Source organism: Ruditapes philippinarum, unplaced genomic scaffold (genome assembly GCF_026571515.1).
Source record: "Ruditapes philippinarum isolate M1 unplaced genomic scaffold, ASM2657151v2 ctg7628_1_1_1_1, whole genome shotgun sequence".
In the NCBI taxonomy this organism is placed as follows: domain Eukaryota; kingdom Metazoa; phylum Mollusca; class Bivalvia; order Venerida; family Veneridae; genus Ruditapes; species Ruditapes philippinarum.
The window spans coordinates 44,294-69,332 of NW_026865101.1; the positions used below are offsets into that span (position 1 = coordinate 44,294).

Consider the following 25,039-nt stretch of genomic DNA (forward strand, 5'->3'; position numbering starts at 1 on the left):
ACCGTTGAGTGGCGGCATGGCCGAGAGATTAACGCATTGGACTAGTAATCAAAGGATTGCTGACCGCGTGGGTTCAAACCCTGTAAGGGGCAAGCCGTTGTTTCCTTGAGCAAGAAACTTTACATTTATTGCTTAGTATTGGTTGGTTCCAGGAACGGATTCGAGAGTGTTTCAATAAGCTTACAGCTTCAAACACAATCGAACTAAAATAATTTTGTATAAACTAACTAAGGAATTAACATTGGTTTGTTCCACAGGTGTTCGGCGCATTGATTGGCCACCAAGCCCCCATCCCAGCAAAATAAGAGATGCATATATATTTTACTTAAAATAGTATGTATATTTTGTTTATTTTTATTAATATAATTTATTTATTTATTTATTTATTTTTGGCTTAGTGACCAATCAACGAGCCGAACACCTGTGGTGCTAGCTAGCATAAAAATATATATACTTTTCACTTTAGTAAAAATAATAATAATAATTTGAAAACTAGCACATGTACTTTAGATAACACTTAGTAGTGATATTTTAGTAAAATGTTTGACAAAAAAAAGAAAGAAAAAAGTGCTGAGTGGGGTAACTGCAGACATTTTCACAAAAAATCTTACGATTTATCTTAAGTTTTTCACTTACGATAATCGTAAGTTAAATCTTAAGTCATTTTCACAAAGCCACTCGTAAGTTAAAATTTTATCTTAAGATAAAAAATTCACTTACGATAAATCTTACGACAAAAACATCCCTAGCAACGTTCATTTGATAGTGATGTGCATGCTCTCTATTTGATTCCGGTTTTAAAATCAAGTAATCAAGAGCTTGAAATATCTATTGAACACAATCAAATTTCAATAAGAACAAAAAAATGATTCAAACTGATATAATTTATATCTTGATAGAAGATAATTATATATATCTAAAAGATTCAGAAAGAAGGTCTACTATGTTATTAATAAATAAAAAAGTACCACTAGTACATGCTGGCAATGAAATCGAACTCACCAATTGTACAAATTATAAGTTTTCAATAATACTAGTCTACAGTATAGTTCACATTATTTTAAACTATTCATAACCCTCTCCATCGTGACGTCATCAAGTCATGACGTCACAAATGTATATGTTGAAAAATAATTATACCTCAATTTGTGTTATTTATAGCATACTGTTTGCTTAATATTTAGTTGTCCTCCAACTTTTTGTTTGTTTTTATTCAGTTTAGGTAAGAGATACATGATATTTTACCCTTAAGAGAGAAAAAATTACACTTACGAACGGGGAAGACCTATCGTAAAGTTACGACAGATTTTGCACTTAAGATTTTCTTAAGATTTTTTGTGAAAAGGAGATTTATCGTAAGATTTCTCTTACGACAAAAAATTGTCGTAAGATTTTTTGTGAAAATGTCTGCTGGTTCTTATGGGTATGGTCCCACGGGGTGTTTATTCTGCTGAGAAAGACGAAGTATCCAGTCTACTTAGCCAGCACCGATTTCACTATTGAATTTTACCAATATAAACATTAATACACAAATTGTGTTAAACGTAATTGCTCGCTTAACAGATTATTGACGTAGAACGCAAGGTATACACGCTAAATATAGCACTATTTCGCAATGATTTATAGGTATTGCGCAACACTTTATAACTATTTTAGTTCCTTCTTAAAGGCCCATTATGCTCAAATTTTTTTTTAATTTTGGTGTACTTTGATAGTATCCAAAAAGTTACGCATAAGCCAATTACCGGAACCATCTTTTTATAAGTATTTTTATGGCAATAAGTACAGTTATAGTGAATTAGTATTTTCTATGGAAATACTGCTTTGTTTACATTTTGCCACTTTAATGACAAACTAGCTACTTTTTTCAGGTAACAAGCATCTAACATTTCTCAAAAACCATTGTTTAAACATAATAACATTCATGTTTTGCACTTTCTAATGAAGTGAAAATTTATTTGTTTCTGAGGCATAATGTGCCTTTAAATAACTAATGAATTAAGTGAAGTCTCGAATACAATTCAAATCAATGTTATATCAATGACATCGAATATTCAATTTTCCACACGGAGGCGAATCATACATGCATAGACAAGAACTCCGACAGGACGTACCTGTATCTGAAGATATAAGACGTGTTCATACAATATATTTACATAAGATTTACATAGTCTGTTATAGGGTATATTTTGTGTCCAGTCCATAACTTTTTCATAAATCAAGGGATTTTAAAAATACTTTGCACAAATAATCACGAGTCTACTAATGCGTTTGCGACCAGCATGGATCCAGACCAGCCAGTCCAGACCAGCCTGCGCATCCGCGCAGTCTGATCAGGATCCATCTGCTGTTCGTTATCAGTTTCTCTACTCGTTATAAGGTTTGTAAGCGAACAGCATGGATCCTGATCAGACTGCGCTGATGCGCAGGCTGGTCTGGATCCATACTGGTCGCAAACCCATTATGTTGGTTTTGTCATGACACGGCTCATTTGTATTTTCAGGGTATTCAGTCAATTTCCAGACATTAGTTAACGTTTCACAGGTTTGTTTAGTTTAACATGACTTCAAATTCTGGGCTTGGCTGAATGTTTTAAATTTCACTTCATTTGATTCCTAAATTGTTATTTACTGATAATTTGATAGATTTAATAAGTGACAAAGTGTCATTTTTTATTGGAAGATATATCAGTGAAAACAAAAATTGACATCAATCACGGGGAATTATTTCATTGATAAAATTCATGTTTAGTAAATTCATATTTGAGTCAATTCAAAGCAATTAAATGCTGATACATGTTCCATTTTTACAAATTAAGTGATATCAAATAGAGTAATTCTCAAAGTTGTACTTGCAATTCAGATAATTTGTTATATTGTGGTTTAATATATTTCAGGTCGTTGCCAAGGGAATGATATAAAGAGAGGAGAAGGAGGGGCTATTGTTAACATCTCAAGCATGACGACCAATGTGGCATTCCCCGAGCACACGTCATATTGTTCATGTAATAGGGGTGATTCGGCGCAATTTAATATGTAGCTATCCGAGCCCCTGAGGGTCAAATGAGTTCGGGATTGTTAAAATCAATTCAACAAACAGCTTTAAGGTTGCAATCCAATCTTCAATTACTGTAAGGTTGTTACAAGAAGTCGATTCTATAGGTACAAACAACACTCTGCAATAAGTATATAACAATATGTAAATTTGCACATCAACGCCTATTTTCTCTTTGTGAATCCAAAATCTTTGCACATCAACGCCTATCTAGCCTATCTAAGGAAAAGCAATGGACTCACGCCCAGATGATTATATACATGTTACAATGTCTTATGAATAGATCTAGTTTGTTATTGTAAAAGTATTTTTTACATTTATATTGCATTTGTTGCTACTGTGCAAAGTGTTTCCTTTTATAACAAACTCTACTCATTAATCTCATTGTATATATGCACTACCTAGCCCTTTTCTATGTGATTTTGGGTGGTTTCAATTTTGTCGTGTTGTGCTTTCTTTAGGGATTCTGTATTTCTCTATTTTATTTATGTGTCATTTCAAAACATGGGTAGTAATTCTTTTTTTAAATGGGCCTGACTAGGTTCTGCAAGTGTCAGAAATTTATGAATTTTATGTATATTTTGATAAATATTATAGCAAATTTAATTTACTACCGTTCATCCTACATCAAAATAAGACAGAACTAAATTAGTACTATTAAACCTAACCTAACCCGAGCGGAGTAATTTGTGTAAAAGAGATCAAATTAATATTATCCAAAAACCTTTGTTCTAAGATAAATAATTTGATTTGGATTGTATATTTTTCAAAATCAAAATATAGAGAAGTCAATGTTGGGAATTATATATTTCACTGTTCTTCGGTTTTCCCGCCATACGTCACAAAGTTCGAAAAGAAAAACAAAAACAACAACAACTGAACATGGCGTCCACACCAAAAAGAAAGAAAAAAACAGGAAAAAAGAAGAAAAGGCAGGAAGACGTTGTTGGCTTCTTGCACAGTGTGTCTCCGTTGAAGAAAGTTCCAAACCCACAAAAAGTACAAGTAAAGTTTCAATGCTGTACAGTACACACTGACTAGTACAGACAAGCAACGGTACAGTTTCCTTTTAACAGTTTTTAAACAAAGGTGCTAGTGGCATTGATTTGACCTAAAATGTGTTTAACCTTGTTATTTATGCACTAAAACATCAATATATTAAAAAAAAAAAAATTAAAAAATTTTTTTTTTTTCACAGTTAGATTTCTATATTATTACAGACAAGGTATGCACCATTCAGGTACGAAAATTATGGGTACGCCGGTTATCTGTGTTAAAATTTTTCACCGGGCGGTAATATCGTCGGATTTTTGCATGGAATCAATGCACAATATATTTTTCTATTACAATTTACTATTTACAGATTCCCAATTAACCGCTAGTTAATGTTATAAAGCCCGAAATTAAGAAATCTTCCAGGTCCGAAAGTTGAGACGGTCATGACATGTACATTGTAACCTGGTATTTACGCTTGAAATACATCAACAAAGAGATCAAACAGGTCGAACACACATGCAAACAACTGGATTTTACATACATTTTAATGGTTTTATGCTCCACGAGTCGAACTTCGTCCTATGAGCCTGTATTTAAAGAAATATTCTACATGTAGACGATATTTTTAGAAGGTAATTCCTACCGGAAGTATTCTCCGGCTTCCGTTTCACATACATTGACATAGAGCGGAACAGGGAACCAAGCACGTGTTGCGGGAGAACACTTCCGATTTAGGAATTACCTTATACATGTAGAATTTTTCTTAAAATACGGGCACATAGGACTTAGTGCCACTCGTGGAGGATAAAACCATTAAAATGTATGTAAAATCCAGTTGTTTGAATATGTGTTCGACCCGTTTGTTATAATAATACGATGTGTCATGGGCAACAATCAGACCCCTACCTCCAAGGTCAAGGTCGCACTTTCTCAATCAAGGTCAACATTGTCTATTTGTGGGTGTATGTCGTGTCAGGTCCATAACTTTCTTAGCTATGAAGGGATTTTGTAAAAACTTGCCATAATTGTTCACAATAATCAGACGATGTGTCATGCGTAAAAACCAGTCACCTACCTTCAAGGTCAAGGTCACACTTGGAGGTCAAAGATTAACATAGTCTGTTACAGGGTATATTTCTTGTCCGGTCCATAACTTTGTCATTTATCAAAGGAATTTAAAATAACTTGGCACAAATGTTTGTTATAATAAGACGATGTGTCAAGCGCAACATTCAGACCACTACCTTCAAGGTTAAGGTCGCTCTTGCTCATATAAGGTCAACATTGTCTTTTTGAGGGTATATGTTGTGTCCGGTCTATAACTTTCTTATCTTTGAAGGGATTTTGTAAATACTTGCCACAATTGTTCACAATAATGAGATGATGTGTCATGCGTAACAATCGGTCACCTACCTCCAAGGTCAAGGTCACACTTGGAGGTCAAAGATTAATATAGTCTGTTAAAGGATTTTGAAAATACTTGGCACAAATAGTCACTGTAATAAGACGATGTGTCATGCGCAACACCTACATCCCTACCTCTAAGGTCAAGGTCACATTTTGAGATCAAAAATTAACATAATGTCTGTTAAAGGGTATATATTGTGTCCAATCTAGAACTACCTCATAGTTCAAGGGATTTTGAAATAACTTGGCACAAATAGTCACAATAATAAGATGATATGTCAAGTACAACACCTGCACCCCAACCTTCAAGGTCAAGGTCACACTTAGAGGTCAAAAGTTAACAGAGTCTGCTATATGCCATTATGGTATACTTTGTGTCCCGTCCATAACTTCTTCATAGATCAAGGGATTTTGAAAATACTTGGAATAAATAGTCACAATGATACGATGATATGTCATGTGTAACACCAGTGTCCCTACCTCCAAGGTCAAGGTCACATGAAGAGGTCAAAGATTTACATAGTCTGTAATAGGGTATATTTTGTGTCCAGTCCATAACTTTTTCATAAATCAAGGGATTTTAAAAATACTTTGCACAAATAATCACAATAATAAGACGATATGTCAGGTCCAAATCATGGGTCCCTACCTCCAAGGTCACACTAAGAGGTCAAAGATTAACATAGTCTGTTAGAGGGTATATTTTGTGTCCCATCTATAACTTCTTCATAGATCAAGGGATTTTGAAAATAGTTACAATAATAAGATGATATGTCATGCACAACACCTGGACCCCTACCTCCAAGGTCAAGGTCACACTAAGAGGTCAAAGCTTAACATTCATTTTATTTCTTTAATAAATTTATTGTTGCATTTGCAGATCTACCATTGATCATAATTTTGGACTGAAAATCCTTAGATCCATACCTCAATCTTTTGAAATAGCACAATTTTATGCTTCATATAAAACTTCCCTGAGGCGGGGGACGTTGGTAACTCTGTTACAAATTCTTGTTGTTTCTTATCTGTAGATAAATTGCAGATGTTTACAAGTAGTCAACAAATAAGCGATGTTTTTCTTAATTTTAACGTTTCTGAATATCACAGGCAGTAGAGTGAGTGGTTCTTTTACTTTCATCAATATATTTTATTTATGAAGACTTTATTTATTTATAGTATATATGGATGAACCATGCACCAACTGCCTGTGGTTATTTTTAGCTCACCTGTCACAAAGTGACAGGGTGAGCTTTTGTGATCGCTTTTCGTCCGGCGTCCGTCTGGCGTCCGTCCGTCCGTAAACTTTTACTTTAAATGACATCTCCTCATAAACCACTAAGCCAATTTCATCCAAACTTCACAGGAATGTTCCTTTGGTGGTCACCTTTAAAAATTGTTCAAAGAATTTAATTCCATGCAGAACTCTGGTTGCCATGGCAACCGAAAGAAAAAACTTTAAATATCTTCTTTTAAAAAACCGTAAGAGCTAGAGCTTAGATATTTGGCACGAAACATCTTCTAGTGAGTGTCTACCAAGTTTGTTCAAATAAAAGCCCTGGGGTCAAAATTGGCCCCGCCCCGGGGATCATTGATTTTCCCTATATACATATAGTAAAAACTTAAAAAATCTTCTTTTAAAGAACCAAAAGAGCTACAGCTAAGATATTTAGCATGAAACATGTTTTAATGGGTGTCTACCAAGTTTGTTCAAATAAAAGCCCTGGGGTCAAAATTGGCCCCGCCCCGGGGGGTCATTGATTTTCCCTATATGCATATAGTAAAAACTTAAAAAATCTTCTTTTAAAGAACCCAAAGAGCTATGGCTAAGATATTTAGCATCAAACATGTTCTAATAGGTGTCTACCAAGTTTGTTCAAATACAAGCCCTGGTGTCTAAATTGGCCCCGCCCTGGGGGGTCATTGATTTTCCCTATATGCATATAGTAAAAACTTAAAAAATCTTCTTTTAAAGAACCAAAAGAGTTAAAGCTAAGATATTTAGCATGAAACATGTTCTAATAAGTGTCTACCAAGTTTGTTCAAATAAAAGCCCTGGGGTCAAAATTGGCCCCGCCCGGGGGGGGGTCATTGATTTTCCCTATATGCATATAGTAAAAACTTAAAAAATCTTCTTTTAAAGAACCAAAAGAGCTAGAGCTAAGATATTTAGCATGAAACATGTTCTAATAAGTGTCTACCAAGTTTGTTCAAATAAAAGCCCTGGGGTTAAAATTGGCCCCGCCCCAGGGGGTCATTGATTTTCCCTATATGCATATAGTAAAAACTTAAAAAATCTTCTTTTAAAGAACCAAAAGAGCTAGAGCTAAAGATTTTTAGCATGAAACATGTTCTAATAAGTGTCTACCAAGTCTGTTCAAATAAAAGCCCTGGGGTCAAAATTGGCCTCGCCCCGGGGGGTCATTGATTTTCCCTATATATGCATATAGTAAAAACTTAAAAAATCTTCTTTTAAAGAACCAAAAGAGCTAGAGCTAAGATATTTAGCATGAAACATGTTCTAATGGGTGTCTACCAAGTTTGTTCAAATAAAAGCCTTGGGGTCAAAATTAGGCCCGTCCCGGGGGATCATTGATTTTCCCTATATGCATTATAGTTAAAACTTAAAAAATCTTCTTTTAAAGAACTCAAAGAGCTATGGCTAAGATATTTAGCATCAAACATGTTCTAATAGGTGTCTGACAAGTTTGTTCAAATAAAAGCCCTGGGGTCAAAATTGGCACCGCCCCGGGGGTCATTGATTTTCCTTATAATTATGTGTATAGCAAAAACTTAAAAAATCTTCTTTGAAAAAACCCAAATAGCTAGAGTTAAGATATTAAGCATGAAACATCTTTTAGTGAGTGTCTACAAAGTTTGTTCAAATAAAAGACCTGGGGTCAAAATTGGCCCCGCCCCGGGGTCATTGATTTTCTTTATATGTGTATAGCAAAAACTTAAAAATCTTCTTTGAAAAAACCCAAATAGCTAGAGTTTAGATATTAAGCATGAAACATCTTCTAGTAAGTGTCTACAAAGTTTGTTCAAATAAAAGCCCTGGGGTCAAAACTGGTCCGGCCCCAGGGGTGTCATTGTTTTAAACTATATGTGTATAGTTAAAACTTAAAAAAAATCTTCTTTCAAAAAGCCCAATGAGCTAGAGCTTAGATGTTTAGCATGAAACATCTTCTTATGGGTGTCTACCGAGTTTGTGCAAATAAAAGCCCTTGGGTTAAATTGGCCCTGCAACGTTGGGGGGTGGGTGGGGGTTGGGGGGCCTATATACAGGTGAGCGACCTCAGGGCCATCATGGCCCTCTTGTTTGATTTGTTTATGTTAATGATACACTTGCCAGTGATATATTCAAACCGAAAGTATATGGCAATTTTTTAAAGTGCAGTTTAATTGAGTAAATGCTCCGGATGGCAGCAACATGCCCCAAACTAGGGACTCATAGTTTAAAAAAAACTCTGGCTGAGCTATTATCGAATAGGCATTATTGATAGTTTAGAAGTAAATTTACAAAGAGTTCTCCGAATTTGAACATATTTAAATCATTAAATGTTTAAAAAAATTTGGAATGATATAGGTAATTTGTCATTGAGCAGGTCAAATTACTAGAATATGTGCCGTTTTAGTTGACATTCTAAACAAGCTCGACACAAATAAAACGGTAAGCAGTTTAACGTTAAAAACATTATGTGAAATATTAGCAAAAAAAAATTATTGTCATCAGATTGACATAACTTGAAGACAATTTGGTATTTATTACCAAATTCCTGTCAGACAGGACTCCCTACTTGGACAAAGCATGCATCCAAAAGATGGTATTTTCACTCCAACTTCTTCATTCCTTATAGGATTTACTTTAAAATCCCACATCGTAATAATATGACAAGGTTGTATAAACATAATTTCCTTACTAAGCATGGAAACTTAACACATTACTGTGATATAGACAAACTTATTTTATTATGTTTTGTGGTTGATATTTTCAAATACAGACTTCATCCTCAAATTCATTATAAATGGCAATACACAGGAGTGTATGACAATTAAAGAACTTTTTGAGGGACCGGTAGGGGACTACTGTATTGCCTGCAATACTATCAAATGCTTGTTGATATTAATGTTTGCTTTCAGAAAAAGAAGACGTTCAAACCTATGTCTGAACAAGCCAAAGCAACGTGCGAAATTGGCAAAGCTGCAGATACTGCAGCAACTGGAGAGCGCCCAACTAAGTCTTCTGATATCAGCAGTACGCCAATGGATAAGCGCCTCCCTGTATTTCAGGACGATATGCGTAACACACCACATAAGAAAAAGAATATGAAGTCAAGCTTTCGCAAAAGATTGTTTAAAAGAAGCACATTGGAGACGATGACTGAAGAGATTATGGAAATATTGCCCGGGTTCCTGCAAAAACTACACCATGAAAATTTGTGTTATGACTTTTGCAATTTTATCAAATTAGTATGCAATAAGAAATTCCCATTAACAAATAGTTCATTCCTTTTGTTTCTCGATGTTGTTTGATGGTATAGAACTTCAATCTTTCCATGTTGGGTTTATCAGTTTGAATAAGTTCGAAAAGGAAAAGACATCCTTATCTATATATAGATACCATTGCACTTTTCTAACTGGTAGTATTGACACAGATCAGACCTTCAGAAATGTTCCATAACATAACGTATGATATAACAGCAACATAACATAACAGCAAGTAAACAATCTTTCATCAAATTTCATCAAATAAAAGTTATTATAAAACATATGTGTAAGATTATTGTATAATTCAATAGCGGTTCCAGTATTTATCGGTCTAACGAAAAAAGAATGCGGTGTTTGAATTCAGTGTTGTACGGTGCTCCAATATTCGGATCAGTAGGCCTTTTTTCAACAAATATTCCCTGAAATTAACGATAGAAACACACAATTTTGTATGGAACTTGAACTTAGGGTTAACCATAATAAATATACGAGCTCGTTAGGTCATTGAACAAAGACATCGTCGTTATAACACATGTTTTTGTGACAAGTACGAGTCATGTTGAGGTACACACGATCTTTTGTAAACACTATTTCTCCGAAGTATGTGTTTTTGTGTGAATTGTATTATGCTAGATTAACAATAAATTGTCTCAAAAATTCGATGGAATACTTAAACAATTGGAATAATCTTGCAATGTCCAGCAGTAAGATATTTTGTAAGCTATTACCTGGAATTTTTTTATCCCGCCATTAATATTTTGTCCAGAAATATATGGTGTCTCGGTCAGAAGGATGATATTTTGACGTTGCGCGGAAAAGTTGTGGTAATCGCCCTATCACCGTGTAGATGGTCAACTCATGTTTATTTTAGTTGATCATTGTGATCTAAATTTAAATATTTTCCGTCAGGTCTGTATCTTTTGAACGGATAGAGGAATATTAAGACTATTTTCAGAGCAATAAACATGTGCAGAGCTCAGGTTTCATCCTCCTCATATTAAGGTCAAGGTTGCACATAATAATTTAGATATTTATTCAAGGGAGTATACTCTCTTTAAGTATACATTAATGGGAGAATACTCTCTTTGCATTCAAGGTTGCATTCTGTGTGTATTGCCCTGGCTTAATTTGCTGTGCTCTTGTTTAAAATGTCCAGTTTAATGTGATGTTATGTCATGCTTATATTGCTTATTATTTAAAAAAACAACATATTAACCTTTACTAAATTCTCTGAATGGACCTGGCTGCCTTCAATATTTGGAACTGTCTTATTATTATCAATTTTGGGGTAGTCAATACAAGTCACTTATGAAAGAGAGCTGGGATAACAAGGAATAAATTTTGCAACCCCTGGACTTTTAGTAACACAGTGTAATCACTGAACTACTGCATAAATTCTATTATACATTTATTACACGCTTCATATGCTGAATTTCTTAAATTGTCTATTCCTGATTTCATTTTAAGAACTATCCAGAACTGTCACAGGATGAAAAAATAGTGCAGCTGGACTAGGACTCAAATCCAGGATTAGTAGGAATACCGTTCCGCTGTTTGACTGACTGAACTATCCAGGAGCCCCCTAAGAAGTGAACAGTTCTAAACCATGACATTAACTTCCTAGCTATATTGAAATTCTTCCTCGAATTACACAGTTATAGAGCAATGTAAATAAATCTCAGAGCTATATCTACTAATAGACTCCCGTTAGGGGCCAAATGTCACAGTGAGGAAAATGTGCAGCCTGATGGGGACTCGAACCCAGGACCCTTTGAAAACCGTACTCTACCGACTGAGCTGTCCGGCTGCTTACGCACTCTCTCCCCTAATTAGTGAACAGTTCTGATCCATGACAAATATTTAGGGACATTAAGATGAAAATTAAACTTTAATCAAACAAAAATATAGAGCCTGGTCAGACTACACAGATGTCCAGATTGGCCTGGCTCTATACTGATGGCAATGCCTTCTGAGTTGTTTTTTTTCCCAGCAAGTTAAAGGTTTAAGCCCTCAATAATAGTGTATTTGCAACAGCCATAATCTCTTAATCCGATTGTACCTGTCTATTGGTGAATGGTAAAGGGGGTCAATTTGAATTGATTGATAATTGAGGGTAAAGATCACAGCACAAAGTAAAGCCCCTAAATAGACAAAATAGACGGTCACATGATCTTAATTTTTCACACACTCACAAGATAACAGTTAATGCCCAGTTGTTTTCGTTTGCATATAGTGGAAAGGAGAATTGACTAACAGCATTTTGAATTTTTTTTTTTTTTGCAAATGCTTTACATGTAAGTAGCCTATTTATTCATAGGGAAACATAAAAATGTTAATTTAAACTGTTAATGTACTTTCTTGTATGTTCATGTAAACAACTTTATTGTCAATTTAAGGTATACCTGTAATGATAAATTTCAAAGTTGCAATTAAGTTGCAACTTGCAATTAAATTTGTAAATACATTCACATTATACATGTAATGTGTAAACATTGATAGCAAAATGTTGTTTTTTTTATTTTCAGGTGGGTTGCAAAGTGGCTACAGAAGACAATTAATTGAGAGAGCCAATGGTATAATAACCAAGAATATCTTGCAAGTTGGACATGAGGCAAAACAGGCAATACTTGATGTATAATTCAGAGACTTTTAGTTGATGAACTGGTAAGTGAGTTTTAGAGTTTACTGCTTGTGATTCTCTTTAATATTTAACAAACTTTTTGTGCACCCTCTTTGGGGGAGGCAGGGGTGGGGATTTGATTTACCCTTGTCCATCCATTGATCCATTCTCATTTTGTGTCTCATGTAGCTCAAAATGTTTTTGACTTAGTCATGAAATCATACAGGAATATTGCTCAGCATGTGAAGTTGTGCACATTTGTTTTGTTGTCAAGTTATTGCTGTTGACTTAGTAAAAATTTAAAATTTTCATCTTGTGTGGCACATAACTCAAAAAGTATGTGACCTAGAGTCATGAAACCTTACATGAATATTGCTCAGCATGTGAAGTTTTGCACGTCAAGTTATTGCTGTTGACTTAGTAAAAATTTGCAATTTTCAACTTGTGTCTCATGTAGCTCAAAAAGTATTTTACCTAGGGTCAAAAAACTTTACAGGAATGTTGATCAGCATGTATAATTGTGCACCTGGGTATTTTTGAGTGGATATATTTAGTATTTTTATAGTTATTGCCCTTGATTTAGTAAACATTTGCAATTTTCAACTTGTTCCGCACGTAACTCATCAAAAAGTATTTGACCTAGAGTCATGAAACCTTACAGGAATGTTGCTCAGCATGTGAAGTTGTGCACCTGGAGTCTTGCTTGTGGATTTATTCTGTTTTGTAAGAGTTATTGCCCTTGACTTAGTAAAAAGTTGCAATTTTCAACTTGTGTCACATGTAGCTTAAGAAGTATTTGACCTAGGGTCATGAAACTTTACAGGAATATTGCTCAGCATGTGAAGTTGTGCACCATTGATTTTGCTTGTGGATTGCTTGTGCACTTATGCACCTTGGGGTTCGCTTGTGGAATTATCCAGCATTTATAGAGTTATTGCCCTTTACTTAGTAAAAACTATTTCATTATGTTGTGTTATTTGTTCCTTGAGTATTTGAGTTAGAATCAACCAACTTTACAGGAATAATGATCAACATCACTGTGAAGCTATGCACCTGGGATTTTGCATGTGGACTTTTTAGCTCACCTGAGCTTGCTCAGGGTGAGGTTTTAGGATCTTTAAAATATAAGTAATGTCCGTAGTCCGTCGTCTGTCGTACGTCGTCCATCCACACTTGTTCGTTAACATTTTTGCCACAATCATCATCAAACTTGGTCAGGATGCTTATCTAGTTGATAGCTTAAATGAGTTCAAACATGGGTCATCTCGGATGGAAAATTAGGTCACAGGAGCTAAAAATAGAAAAACCTTGTTAACACTCTAGCGGTCACATTTTTGCCTCAATCATGATCAAAGTTGGTCAGGCAATCATCATCAAAGTTGGTCAGGATGCTAATATCTAGTTGATAGCTTGGATGAGTTCGAACATGGGTCATCTTTGATGAAAAACTAGGTCACTGGAGCTAAAAATAGAAAAACCTTGTTAACACTCTAGCGCTCACATTTTTGCCTCAATCATCATCAAACTTGGTCAGGATGCTTGTCTAGGTAATAGCTCCAATGAGTTTGAACTTGGGTCATCTCGGATGAAAAACTAGGTCACTGGAGCTAAAAATAGAAAAACCTTGTTAACACTATAACACTTTGGCGGTCACAATCTGCCTCAATCATCATCAAACTTTGTCAGGATGCATGTCTAGGTGAAAGCTCCTAGGTGAAAGCTTTAACATGGGTCAGCTTGGAAAAAAAACTAGGTCACAGGAGCTAAAAATAGAAAAACCTTGTTAACACTCTAGCGGTCACATTTTTGACTCAAGTGTCATCAAACTTGGTCAGGATGCTTGTCTAGGGAATTGCACAGATGAGTTCAAACATTGGTCATCTCTGATGAAAAACTAGGTCACAGGAGCTAAAAATAGAAAAATTTGTTAATACTCTAGTGGTCACATTTTTGACTCAATTGTCATCAAACTTCGTCAGGATGCTTGTCTAGGTAAATGCTCGGATGATTTTGAACATGGGTTATCTCGGATAAAAAACTAGGTCACAGGAGCTAAAAATAAAAAAATCTTGTTAACACTCTAGTGGCTACTGTTTTGATCCAAATATCCTGTAAATTTGTCTGACAGTTTGTTTTGATGAATTCTATATTAAGTTCGAATATGGATCACCTAGGGTCAAAAACTAGGTCACACTGCCCAAATATAGAAAATCCTTGTTAACATTCTAGTGGTCACATTTTTGACTCAATTATCATCAAACTTGGTCAGGATGCTTGTCTAGGTAATTGCTGGGATGAGTTTGAACATGGGTCATCTTGGATGAAAAACTAGGTCACCGGAGCTAAAAATAGAAACATCTTGTTAACACTCTAGTGGCTACTGTTTTGATCCAAGTATCCTGGAAATTGGTCTGAAAGTTTGTTTTGATGATTTCTAGGTCAAGTTTGAATATGGGTCACCTAGGTAAAAAACTAGGTCACACTGCTCAAATATGGATAATCCTAGTTAACACTCTAGTGGTCACATTTTTGACTCACCTATCATGAAACTTGGTCAGAATGCTTGTCAAGGTAATTGTTCGGATGAGTTTGATGGGTCAGGTGAGTGATCTAGGGCCATCATGGCCCTCTTGTTTCAGATTTGTTAGAGTTTTTGCCCTTGACTTATTATAAATTTGCAATTTTCAACTTGTTCATGCATACCCCAGTAAAAATTACAGTGGAATACCACTGGAATACCACTAGAATACCGCTGGTATTCCAGTGGATTTTCAGTGGAATACCAGCGGTAAATTTTGGTGGTATTCCACTTAAAGTTTACCGCTGGTATTTCAGTGGAATTCCACTGGAATACCACTGAAATACCAGCGGTAAACTTTTAGTGGAATACCACCAAATTTTACCGCTGGTATTTCAGTGGAATTCCACTGGAATACCAGTGGAATTCAACCAAATTTTACCGATGGTATTTCAGTGGAATTCCACTGAAATACCAGCGGTAAAATTTGGTGGTATTCCACTAAAAGTTTACCGCTGGTTTTCCAGTGGAATTCCACTGAAATACCAGCAGTTTAAACTTTTGTGGTATTCCATTAAAAGTTTACCGCTGGTTTTCCAGTGGAATTCCACTGAAATACCAGTGGTAAATTTTGGTAGAATACTACCAAATACAGAGCCGGACGGACAGTGCGATTTTAATATGCCCACCTTCGGGGGCATAAAAATCACTGGATATAGTAGTTGAATTAGTTAAAAATACAAAATCATTCCAAAGAGCAGATATAATAGCAAATATTTTATATACATTTGTTGGCTTTATATATATAATAGTAAGTATTGAGTCTCAACACATTTTTTAAGATGTAGAATATTTCCCTAAACTAAACAGTTATTTTGGTTATTCTCTTCTGCTTTGTTTTATAATATTTCCTTGTTAAAGATGCACTCTTACTCCCAAATAAGATTTCCTAAAGATAATAATATTGTTTTAATAAAACACAAAAAGTGCAAGAACAGTTCATGAACAGTTCCTAAACTACATTTACATTATTTCACATTCATGAAAAATGCAAGAACAGAGCAGACAGATGATACCAATCAATTTGCGGACTGACAAGTCTAAACAATATGTACTCAACATAAGCTCTAAGCTACATTGTTCAAAAGTAAACCACAAACATGTAAAACTACATGTAAAATTTAAAAACTACACATCTTTGTTTAACAAAAACTAAGAAATAGTTTCTTCAATACAGCTTGCTGATTTTCAAAAGTGCAAAAACCAAGAACTTGAAATTAGTTTTTTTAGTTTCCAATGTTTCACTTATTTTGTGATTTATTTCCTTCTGATGACCTTTTGTAAGTTCTCTAGTTTTTTATTAAATACTTCTTTTGATACACCGGTTTTCTTCCTCACTAGTCTTTAAAGATTGCTGAGTTTCAAGGGTTCAAGTGGTGGTCTCGGGGAATCCTTGCACTTATTGGTCATCTTTCCAGTCCTAGAGTGGGTTCCAAGTTCCTCCACAGTGAAGATAGTCTTTGCTAATGTAACCAAGACTTCTTGAGTATCACTTAGATGTTCCACAGCTTATAATTCGGGGTCCTCCACTTTTGTATTCTGACTCTCTAAAGCAGTAATTCGCTCCTCCATGCGCCGAATCTTTCTACGCAGGCTTCTGCACTCATCCTCCCATCTAGTTTGGAAATACCAAAAAAAAAAAAAAAAACAACAATATAACGTCTAGTGTTTGAAATGACAGTTTTAAACATCACACAAATGTTACGAAAAAATGCGTTTCCATAGTACCCTTCAAACCTATTTTTATACCCCAGTATCAGGGTAATCAGTTTTTCATTAATATTTAAGAAGAAAAAGCTAATTATGCGAATTTTAATCCTTGTGAAATTAGACTGAATTAAGATTTCGGGAATTTTTGGCATGAAAAAATATCTGGTTCTACTGTAGACAATTTTAAAATTGGGTCCTTGTAACCTCAACTATATTGCTTACCCGTCAGATCTAGCCTCAACCACACGACCCCCAGCAGTTCCTGCCTTTTCGATGAACTTTCACATTGGACACTGTCAGCAGGACCTATAATATTAATCACAATCAAGAAACTTCTAACATCATAAACAATTGACCAATATCTTTAAAATATCCTGATCGACAAACCGTATCATTATAATTTTTTCAATTTGCATGTTCTAAGTAATGTTTTAATACTCAAAATATCTTGTTCAAGCATGTTCAACCACTTCACATCCTGCCCCTTACTAATACAGTAACAGATTACCATGACCAGTGTAAATTTTAGAGAATTTAGTTAAATATATAGTAGAATAAATTGTAAACTGGAATACGGGCCAGTAAATTCAAAAAATCTTAAATTCAATGCCTGAGAATTCAATTGTATTCAGGTCAGTGCTACAAGTATGACACTGTTTATGCTATTTATGTTCTTTGCAAATCATCATGTGGGATTTACTTTAATGGACCAGTATTCAGATTCTCTAGTAAAAGCTTAGGCAGTGTCAAAGACAAGCTGTTTAAGCTAGGCCGTATCCTGGACCACTGACCTATAAATTTTGGTGGCCCACCAGTGATTAATCTAGAAATTCTTTACAATGCGTCGGATGACGCACATGTTTGAAAACAATGAGTCCTTTAGCAAAATCAATGAGTCCTGTAGCAAAAAAAATGCGTCTTAGCAGAATTTTTTTAATAGCAGATCCTTAACATGATTTGCATGTTTTTATAACAAGGGATTAAATAATTAAAGTGTATAAAAAAGTGTTTTTTTTGGTACTAATATTAATTGCAGGCAAAACAATTTTTATTGGCTGCTCAAAAATCTAATTTGCATAATTTATATTTTCTTACTACTTATGTCTAATACTGTGCATTATCCATTTTAATTGTTCGTAATTTGCACAAAATGTCCCTATTACACTGTATACATACTGACGACTTTTATTGCTCCTTGTATGCCTCTGTGTAGAAAGCACAGACAGACCTTTTGATCATGAAAAAAAGTCATGCACAATGTTTCCCTGATTGGTTAATCACCCTGTCAAATATCCTGATGACGTAATAGACATCTTTTTTTTTACACTCCGCGTGAAATTGAGTGACCTTAGGGGAATTCAATTTACACACCTGTCAGATTTTACTGTAACTTACAGCATTTCTTAAAATAGCAACACTTTTTTTTCAGTTACCGATGTTTATTTAAAATATTAAGTAGATTAATGATTTTTTTGTTTGCTTTATTGGATTAAATTTACGGTAGAAGAAATGCGTATCTGTGTGTGAAAGGGATAAGGTAAGTAGATAACTTGGAAAAATGCTATAGGGAAATGGATAAACTCAAGAATATGCGTAATTACAGGGGAATGGGTAACCTGTTGCTGTTGGTACCAGTTTTGTCTGGATGACTAAATAACATACAATATAAGTCTGGTACAGATTTTAGATGCACCCTTGGCCCTTTGCTGACGATTTTCCTGTGCCATTCTCATTTTTAAGCGCCAATGGCGCAGGCAGATCTCTGCATATTTCACCATTGAAGGTGATTCGCTCTCATGCAAAATGGACGCTCTGATTGGCTAATGCCGATAATGGGCAGTTACCGATCACAGAGATTTAACGGTTCAAGCAAATGGGGGATAAGTCTTGCACAAGTAATCATCGGAAATTAAATTATTCAACGGAAGAAATTAAAGTAATCAAACAGTACATAGAAATCAGTCAAATCACTAATCATGATATTTTGGATTATAAACCACCTGATTTGCATGCGTCAAATTGAACGCACATATTTTGAAACTGTGCGTCTTTTTTTATTTTTATGCGTATTTTACGCAAGACGCACATCTAGATTAATCACTGGCCCACACAACTGTTTAGTGGTCCAATAATTCCTATAAATGCACAGAAATCTAGAGATTAAATCCAACAACACCCCCCCCCAAAAAAAAAAAAAACAACAACAAAAAACAAAAAAACAGAATTCTGAAAACATGATTTCTGTGCCAATTAAATTTTTGGATTTAAAAATACAGTCAGTCATGTGCTATTTTCCTTGTTGATCATATTCCATTATAAAACTACATAAATTAATGGTGATATAAAAATATTGTCTCTTTATGAAAAACTTTTTTTCTAATATAAGGGAAAATTGCTAAGGTAGTGAACTGTCTGGGGATAAAAAAAAACTTGCTACCATGCATTTTTCAAAAAACTATTTTAAACTAGATTCTATCTTTTAGAAGGCATTAGCAAATAATTGCCTGCAGGGAAGCAGAACTGTCTTCAATCTTCAACGATGCTTTGTTTTTTATTCATTTTATATCGATCCTTTTCAACAAAGAAATAAATAAAAACGGGTCGCGAAAATATGTGACAAATGTCCGTTTACGCAATATTTCCAGTAAGGTTTAAGTATCTAAACTGTAACTAGGAATGAGCTGGAAATACAATTATTATTTCTATTGTTAAAGTCGGCAAATTGTTACAAAACAATGCTTTTAGAAGTGAAGAAAGGTCATTAAAATAATTATAGACTCTTCATTTTTTTCTTGGAGGAGTCATAAACACGCCGGTTCAGTTTGGAAAAAAAAATCAATTAGTGCATTTATGATAATACTCACAGTGAATTTCACCGAGGTCTTCTTCTGATAATTTGCTTGAGCAATTTCACCTTCCTCGTTGTATATCTTTATTGGGGAGATGATATCATCAGTTCACTGTTGATGAGACGAAGTTTTTGCCGTCTTTGAATATTGCGCGCTCAATAGACCTGTGTACTACGCAATAAACATGTGTACTACGTCAATAAACATGTGTACTATGTCAGTAACATCGATTTTCATAATTTCGTGTAATTCCGTTGTTTTTGCCGTCAATACAATGACCATACATGCCATAATTTTTAGACTCATTTCCGGGACACTTTTCATTTGAAGGTGGGGCATTGATCAGCAAACGTATTTCTTTTTTTTTTAATTTACATAGTGGCATACAACCTATAGGCCCTATAACCGGTAATTACAACTTGCAAATTTAATGACACCATAAACAAAGTCAGAATGTCAATAATTATTAACTGTTTTTCTATCTTTTTTAAGTATTTAGGCATCGTTAATTCAATCAGTCACAGAAAAGAATAAAGCTCTGTTAAGTAATGACAATTACCCACGTCGTTTACCTGAAACATTCGCTGAATCTTGTATTTTATCACCTCATATTTAGCGGTAATTTTCACGGTGTTTGACCACTAATAAATGTCTCCAGGCAGATTAAATTTATACTGTCCAGTTGGCCAGTGTATGACACCTTCACTCAGGAAGACACAAGGGGTAATTAATCATTTAATTAATCAAAATTATTGCCGAATATTGAATGTTGGAAGGGGCACGTAGATATACCAATCAAAGGATTAGTGTCACCATTGCATTGCAATGCTGTTAGGGGATAATCGTTCGTTATTAGCGTTCTAGATAAGTTTACAAAAACTTGACAATAAAATTATATAAAAAAAGTAAAATTTCTTGCTTCAAAGTAGATTATTTTAGATTTTTTTTTTACCGGGACATAAATCATCTCCGGGACAGACACCTTCTTTCAGGGATTGTCCATGGCATGTATGACAATGACTGAATAATTTTGATTATATCATTGAGGCCTACAAATTTTATTTCACAAATCTATTATTTTAAGCCCAACAGGCACTTGAATTTCAAACAAAGCTACCGTAGTTTCCAAAAATTTTGTGTTGCTACTTCATCAGTATACGTATCCAATACGTCATGAATTATGCCTATATTTATCGTCTTGGTTAGCGTAAATATACAGATATTGCTCGAGTATAATCGTTAATGTTTGCTGGGTAAGTTATCATCGTTAATTTTCGTCAGCATCTGAAGTACATGTTAATATGACCTGCCACATACACTTTCATATTTAAAACAAATAAAGAAGAAAGCACTACTGCAGTATATAGATAGATAAGTTGGTTGAGTAAAAATTGGGGAATTTTATTAAAGAATCGACTGATTGAATTTCCATGGTCAAGCAATAAAAAAAAATACTGATGTCTTTATTTTATGCAAAAAACTGTTTTGGGCCTGTGCTAATCTGCCCAGGTCTTTATCTATTTCTTGACCAGTAATCATTCTATTTCTGTAGTTATTTAATAACAAATCATGAACACATGGTCTTCATCAAAAGTTCTTCAATAATTCATGATCCTAAGTTCATGAACCTTTAAAGAATTTGGTTTCGTTCTTTTTATGCCAATGAACAGTTCATGAACAAGCTTGAAGAACTGTTCATGAACATAAGTTCTTGAACAATCATTATGAAGTGTTTAGGACCAGTTCGTGACTGTTCTTAAATGTATTGAAAAGTTCATGATTTCAAGAACACTATTTCACAGGGGGGATCGATATACTGGTTTGAACCATGACTGTCTAATCATCCAGTAAATTTATACTATGATTGTATTTCTATCATATAATTGAAACATTATATTATTCAATTGTTTTTAACTGTGAGTAAATAATTCAATTACTTAATTGTAATGACTATATTGATTATGATGTTTACCCTAGAATTCTATTTTTGACCTCAGATTACCAACATGTATACACACAAATATGATCAGAGACAATTTGGATGGTACCTTTTTTTCATGTCGTAATTGTACATACCAATGGTAAAAATTAGTCCACTGGAAGTGTCCTTATTAAATTGTATATATATTATAAAGTCACCAAGTTCACTGGAAATCCAGTGGTTTACAACTGAAATTAATTTGACCAGTGGCATACCACTACTCAATATAGGTTACCAGTGAAAAACCAGTGGAATACCAGTGGAATTATAATAACCACTGAAATGCAGTGTTATTCCACTGGTATTATGTAGTATTCCAGTGGAATACCAGTGGATTTATGGTTACCACTGGAATACAGTGGTATTCCACTGGTATTCCACTGACATTTTTACTGGGGTAGCTCAAAAAGAATTTGACCTGCAGGCCTGAAAGTTTAGAAGAATGTTGGTCAGCATGTGTACTTATGCACCTCAGGGTTTGCTTGTGGATTTTTTAGTATTTGTAAAGTTATTGCCCTTTACTTAGTAAAAGATTTTTAGTTTTGAACTTGTGGCACATGTAGCCCAAAAAATATTTGACCTAGAGTCATAAGATTGACAAAACAGTGGTGTGTGGGGGCGTCCGTGTCCTATGGACACATTTCTAGCTTACATTTGAATTTGAAATTTTAACATGTTAAGAAGCTAATAATTGGAATTGGTGCAACATCAAATGTAACCTGCCTTTGCAGATAGTGGTGGCATGGCTGTGTGGTTAACAGGTCAGACTAGTAATCTAATGATCGCTAGCTGCATAGGTTCAAACCCCATCAGGGGCAAGTCGTTGTTACCTTGAACAAAAAACTTCATTAGGAATGGATTCGAAAGTTTGTCTATAAGCTACACAATCAAACTAAAATAAATTCTGTATATAAAATAAACCAGAATTAAGATTTAGTTGTTACAGTAATTTTCGCAAACCCTGTAATTGTATGTGTAAATATTTCTACATAATTTGATGCATTGGGTGACTTGGTTGTTAAAGATTCTGGAAAATATCTCTTACTGTTGAATGCTTATGGGGACTTTGAATTAATTTGTGTGTTTCTTAAAACTTGTGTATCTTCAAAAATGAAGGTACAGTCAGGAGTATAGGTATTAGGTACAGTTTGGTGAAAATAGTGTGAATCTTGATAAAAATGTTCCATATACAACAAGTTAAAATGGTTTCTTGCGAAGAAATGTTTTAATGATTTAAAGATATTTCATTTAACTATTTTCAAATTTTTTTAAAAAACGTTAACTTTGTTTCGAGAATTTTATTGACAATAAATGTAAAAGATCAATAGTAGAAGGTCTTTGTAAATCGGTGAGGGTCAAAGACCGGTGACCGGAGAGGGTTGATTAGTCTAGATCACTCATCTAAATCATTCATAAATGCCGTGTAGTAACGATCGCGATCTGATGTTAATGGTAGTTTTTAAATTTGAGTGAAATAAAACAATTATTTCTTTTAAGAACATGATTAAATACTATAATATTGTATGAATAATTCCATGCAAAAAAGATATAAAGTAAATAAACACTTTTACGCTGAAAGTATAGCTATGTATTATGACAGATGCAACTAAGTATGTTTTAGCATGGACAGAAGAAGTTCCAGATTTTATAGATTTTCGTTATAAACAATTTCTTTTGTAAAATTTGAGATAGATATTAAAGGAATATTGATAATTTTCAAACACATCAGGTTTTTCCACATTAAACGGTAAAATAATGATAAAAAAAATAGAAATATCACGTAACAGTGTTATGTACTTAATTAGGTGTAATTCCACAGAGCTAAATCCCTAACATAACGGAAAACAGTGTTAAGCTAGGTTTTTGAAAAGGTCAATTAACCAATCATGTATGGTTTCAGTGGTTTTTAGCTCAACTTTTTTTTTTTTTGAAAAAAAAAGTAGAGGTATTGTTATAGTCATGGCGGCGTTGACTTCCACAAACTTGTACCTGGATCATGAGTTCTTGTTGTATTGTCTTCATACTTGGCCACAACAACCCTTGGGACAAGACCTGTCAATAGACTACACTAACCTTGACCTTCATCCATAAATGACTTTGACCTTCAAGGTCAAAAGTCCAAATTTTGCTTGTTCTTGCTATTATTGGCTGTAACTTTGTTATTTTTGAATGGATTGGGGCTAGAAAAGGAGTTTAATAAATGCAAACTTAAAAATCTGCTTGTCTGAAAGTACAAGGCCTAGAGCTTTGATATTTGGTATATGATATGACGTATCTTGTCTCAAGGTACAAGGCTAATAGAGCTTTGATATTTTGTATATGATAACACCTATAGGTCCTCTACCAAAGTTATTAAAATTATAGCCCTGAGGTCAAAATTGGCCTGTACCGGGGGCGTCATAGGTTTTCCTTATATGTACATAGTAAAAACTTAAAAAAAATCTTCTTGTCTAAAGGTACAAGGCTTTAGAGCTTTGATGTTTGCTTTATGATATCATCCATAGGTCCTCTACCAAAGTTGTTCAAATGTTGCCCCTGGGGTCAAAATTGGCTTGTCCCTGGGGGCATTGATTTTCAGTATGTGCACATAGTAAAAACAGAAACTAAAACAAATGTTTTCTGAATTAGTAAAATCTACAGCTTAGATATTTGATATGAAATGTTGTTTGGTGGACCTGTATCAAGATTGTTTGAATTAAACCCTTGGGTCAAAATTTTGCCTTGCCCAAGGAGACAGTGACATACTTTCTTGTCCTTTGATGTACAGCAATGAAATTTGGACTATGTATACAGTTTTAGTTGTAAAATTGAACTTTGATATCAGGTGACCTAGGATTTGACAATGTGACCTACTTTCTTGTCCTTTGATGTACAGCTATGAAATTTGAACCATGTGCACAGATTAAGATGTAAATCAGCTGGCCTAGATTTTGACAAAGTGTCTTACTGTGTTGTCCTTTGATGTACAGTCATGAAATTTTGGTCATGTGATACATGACCTTCACCACCTAATTCACTAGACTCAACTGAATTGATAGATTCCTACTCTTATCTTTTATTTGAATAACAATAGATTTAACCACTAATCTTATAATAAGAATTAGATAGGTCAGTGATCAGTATGCATTATGGCAATCTTCATTTGTATAGAAACAAAAAAAAATCTGTTCCTACACTACTATTTAGTGTTGTATTAATGTGCTGGCATAGCATTTTTCACAATTGCAATCTTGTTTTATTTTCAGGTGGGTTACAAAGTGGCTACGTAAGACAATAAGAGAGAACCAAGAATATCTTGAAAGTTGGACATGAAGCCAGACAGAAATTCAGAGACTTTATCCAGTTGATAATCTGGT

At 34.3% G+C, this 25,039-nt stretch overlaps 2 long non-coding RNA genes across 3 annotated transcripts; one reads left to right on the plus strand and one right to left on the minus strand.

Annotated features, from left to right (window-relative positions):
- Positions 1-3,902: 3,902 nt before the first annotated feature.
- On the plus strand, positions 3,903-25,039 carry LOC132727818 (uncharacterized). Of its 2 annotated transcripts, none has more exons than XR_009625397.1 (3): positions 3,903-4,110; positions 12,471-12,609; positions 24,929-25,039. It is a non-coding gene; the product is annotated as an uncharacterized LOC132727818 (long non-coding RNA). The 2 variants fall into 2 exon arrangements; XR_009625396.1 differs by having other exon boundaries at positions 3,903-4,053.
- LOC132727821 (uncharacterized) lies at positions 15,443-19,848 on the minus strand. Its single transcript, XR_009625399.1, has 3 exons — positions 19,718-19,848; positions 17,076-17,159; positions 15,443-16,758 (listed from the first exon to the last, which is right to left on the minus strand). It is a non-coding gene; the product is annotated as an uncharacterized LOC132727821 (long non-coding RNA).